The sequence below is a fragment of the Benincasa hispida genome, chromosome 3 (assembly GCF_027475165.1).
Source record: "Benincasa hispida cultivar pf3 chromosome 3, pf3_genome.v1.1, whole genome shotgun sequence".
In the NCBI taxonomy this organism is placed as follows: domain Eukaryota; kingdom Viridiplantae; phylum Streptophyta; class Magnoliopsida; order Cucurbitales; family Cucurbitaceae; genus Benincasa; species Benincasa hispida.
In genome coordinates this window covers 2188652-2193458 of record NC_143480.1, presented here as the reverse complement: position 1 = coordinate 2193458, position 4807 = coordinate 2188652, and positions in this window count along the sequence as shown.

Genomic DNA, 4807 nt, shown 5'->3' with positions numbered 1-4807 from the left:
TAGCTCATGGCCATACTTTTTAATTAAAATGGACAACTGGTAAAGGGATAATTCTCTTCTACCCTTTAATTGGATTATATTATTTGAAAAAAAAAAATCATAATAAAATATTGAATTTGCTGTAAAATTGAGAAGCAAAATGACACATCTCGAAATTACAAATAGCAAGAAAGTATAATATTTTAAAATAAATAAATAAAACGTAACAAAAACAACCAATTATAAAAATTATAGAAATTTCTCTTTAAATTATTTTCTCACCAAATTTGTATATCTACAAAATCCACAAGAATTCACTATTTATAGACAACTTGAAAATTAGGGTATAGAACTATTTGGACACTAACGGGTCGTTTGATAATCTTTCCGTTTTTCATTTTTTAAGAAACTAACATGTTTGATAATGGTTCCCGTTTTTTGTTGTTAAAAAATTGAAAAACGTTTAAAAACAGGTCAAATTTGAGAAACTACAAAATAGTAATCAGACACCTAGACAACGAACCTAAGATACATGGAGGAATAGAAAACAAAATATTTATTTTTTAAGACATTAAGTATGTCGAACTATTTGGCTATATAATATTTATAACGGACTAAATCCCAAACAAATATTACAATTATGATATTAAAATTGATATGGAAATTAGAAAAATTAGTCACTCTGTCAATAACGTGCAAATGTAGAATAGGAGACGATTAAAATTTAAAATGATAATTCAAATGTCAACTATTGGTTTCTAATGTCTAAAGAAAAACTGTTAATTTTTAATAATTAATTAGAACTGGCGCCTGCAAAGCTGCCAACCCTCCATTATTACTGTTAGTCACACACACTCCAATTAGGTACAAAATAAAATAACAAATTTATTATTATTAAAAAATATATCTTTTTAGTGCCTAAATTTTTAAGAATAAGTGTTTTGGTCCTTTAAATTTTAATTCAACCAATTTAGTCAAATAGGTTATTAATGGGGTATTTTTTAAAAATATTTCAAAACATTTTTACATTAGAAAAAAAAAAAAAACTTCCTCTCTCCTCCCCTCCCTCCATCGTCATCTCTATCAATTTATTGGTTATCAGATTACAGAGGCTCCCAAAACAGACATAGAAACACAGAGCTTGGTTCTTGTGAATCAAGCCACATCAAATACGGACGCTCTTCAATGGTCGATTTCTTCCCTCTCACTACTTTGTCCATGGTGTTCGTGTTGCAGAGAGAAACAGGGCCTCTGTATATTGTTTTCCTTGAACCATCGACATATTGAGGCTCCATTTTTCCAAAAGAATTCAACACCCTCCCCTATAATGACATTTCAGCTCTGCTTAAGAGGATTTCAAATTCTTTGAGATTTTCAAAAATTGGGGTTGGGGATCTTGCCCTGCTGATTTCGATTCGATCGGGAAGATTGGGAACTACGAAATTCTCGCTTCGGTTTTTTTGGTGTAGAGAATTTGGTAGGAATTTTGCATCAATAAGTTGTAAAAATAGATGAAACCGTGGAATGAACTTGCAAGCAATGTTCATTGTGAAGGGTAAACAACCATCGGAGAAGATGCAATTTGGTAGAGGAAGGGGAAGAGGGAGAGGAAGGAGAGGAGAGAGAAAGAATTTTTCATTTTTAATTTAAAAATGTTTTAAAATAATAATAAAAAAACTACCCCCATTGATTCATCAGGACCTACTAAACCTATTTTTTAAATTCGAGGGACTAAATTCATCATATTAAAACCTTAGGAGCCTAAGACATTTATCCTTAAAAATTCGGAGACTAAAATGATATTTTTCTCTATTATTAATCAATTAAGTTGTTGATTAGAATAGGTTTAGTTCAACCAATCATATATTATCATAAACATGACTTTAACTATCATGAAATCTGTATTATCGGCTAAAAAGTTAAAGTATTTACCACTTAACACACCGTTGAACTAAAAAAAGTATTAATTGTATTTGGATGGTATGAAAAAAAAAATTCCTACTTCGATATGATTAAATTTCATAAAAAAGAAAAGCAATCAAAATAGTTAAGTTTTAAAGTTATTGGAATATAATTCAATTAATTTTGATGCAATTTATAATTCAATTTGGAGGGGCTTATATGTTAGATTTGAATTTTTATCCCTATACTTGCATGTGATTTATTTGAAGTGGAGCGGTTTATGAGAAGATGCAACATCTTAATCTAATGTAAAAATCTACTTCTAAGTCTCTGTTTGATAACTTAAAAAAAATGTGCTTGTTTTTTCAAAAAAAAAAAAAAAAAAATCATTATTTTTATATTTTTTAAATAAACATTTTAATTCTTATCTAAATTTCAAAAACGAAAATAAATATTTAATTAAAAATTACTTTATTTTTTCATTTTTGTTTTCAAAACTTTGAGTTTGATTTTGAAACACTGTGAAGTTGTAAGTTTAATTTTTTTTTAAAAAAAAAGAACTAAAACAAAAAAAAAAAAAAGTTATCAAATAAGGTATGAAATGATATACATTATAATTTATTAAAGAGAAATATTATTATTTAAATATTTTAATTACATAAGAATTGTGCTAGTTTGGTAAATCCCAGCTAAAAAAGAAAAAGATATTGAATTGTCTCCGTTAGAGGGCAAAAACATTGACTTTTGACCCCTTTTTTCTCTTCTTCAACGTTATGAATTAATCATAGGGTTGACAAAAGAGAAATCGCAGAATTTAAAGTTTCATTAGTAAAAGTATTTTAAAATTATAAAAATAGTAAAATAAATTTATATAATAAAAAATACTAATTAATAAATGATAAAATTATCTTGAAACAAAAAAAAATTACAAACAAGAATATCTTAAAAACAAGGTAAATACCACAAATACATTGTATCTAAACATTCCATAAGCAAAAATTAAAAATTACTCAATATGGTCATTAACGCTTGCCTATAGAATGAGTATATGTGAGGGAAGATGACAACCAAGTAGTGGGGGTCATTAGAAACTTATAGATGTCTACAACCATGGACTTCCTCCAAGGTGAGAAAGAGCAGAGTTGATTGTGTCATTGGCAAGTGAGTATTTGAAGGAATCACAACTTGAGGACAATGTGACTATTGGAAATATGACTGCGTCTGACATCAAACCAGTTGTAAGGAGTTTCATCGTTTTCATTCCATGTGACCATTATACTCATAGGATCTTAAAAGTCAACTTCAGAACGTTATTGTTGAAAACGATGTTCAAAGTAGAAACAAAATTAGGAAATATGTGTGCGATTGAAAAAGGTTGGCGACCTGTCGAGGGTAGTCGTCAAAAGCTAGCCAAGATGATGGAATTCAAGAAAAGGTTGTCGAACTAACGATCATATATATGAGATTGAGAAGGAGAAAAAGAGGTTTTGGGGGCGACTAAGTGAAGAATATGAGATCTAGGGTTTTTTGTCATCTTATTTTAATTAATAATAATGATGGTGGTGGTGGTAATAATAATAATAATAATAATAATAATAATAATAATAATAATTAAAAAAAAACTAAACAATATATATACACGCAATTGTTTCAAACATTTAAAGTTTAATTCCCATTTATATATTTCGTTTTAAGTACGACAAGCTATTTTTACGTATTTCTATATGAAAAATTGAAAACATAAAAAATATGAAGAGAAAAATATCAAATTAATTTGATAATGATATGTATAAAATAATGAAAAAAAATTAGATACAATTGAATTTGTAACAAACATTTGGATAAAATCAAATTTGATAATAAAAGATAAATTCAAAGAGAGAAAAATCAGAAAGTTTTTGTTTATTGTGATTATTTTGATAAGTAGTTAGATAAAATCTAATTTGATAATACAATATAAATTCAAACATAATTTAGGGGAGAAAAATCAAGAAAAAATCAGGAATGAAGTTCGTTTATTTACAATTACACTGTATTTATAATTTCATTTTCATTTAAGCTTCAATAATTACCATTGTATTTATAGCTCTATCAACCACAAAACCTATGAAAACAATCTAACTCGTCGTAGATACGTAGCAAAAAAAAATAAGATCGTAAAAGTAGATACTTATTTATTTGTCAAAAATACAAATTAATGGTATAATAATATAATAAGATGATATTGAAAAAAAGTGATTAAAAAAATACAAAAAATATAAAAAATGATAAAACTTAAATGAAATATACAGTTTGGCAGATGATAATATGTTAAAATATTAAGTAAAATCCTAATCAGGAAAAAAAATTAATCCAAATCTAAAATAATTAAAAAAAATAAAACAATGTAAAAAAAATCTAAAAATACATCATAAATTAAAATCAAAATGATGATAAATAAATTAAAGATGGATTAATTCTAAATATTTTTGAAAAGTAGTTAAATCAAATCAGAACAAATAGCTAATATGAATGAGGAAAAAAATAAGGAAGGGATTGGTTTATTTTAAATCAATTAGAGTAGTTATCAAAATATAATTTGAATATTAAAAATAAATTCAAATTCTAAAAGAGGGCAAAAATTATGGAATGACGCTTTAGTTTTGAAATTGGATGTGTTAGATTATAATATGATTAATTTGGTTATTAATCAAACTCTCCAATTACATTGTATCTATATCCCGGTTATTAATCAACCTCTTCACTTATACTGCATTTATATCTAGGTTATTGATAAAGCTCTACAATTACACTGTATTTAATATTCTAGACATACGGACCAACTAAGGGCAAGTCAGGTATTATCAAAATGTCAGCTAAAATAGTGATTAAATATGAAATATGTACAATTGAATCTAATAATATATATATATATATATAAACAATT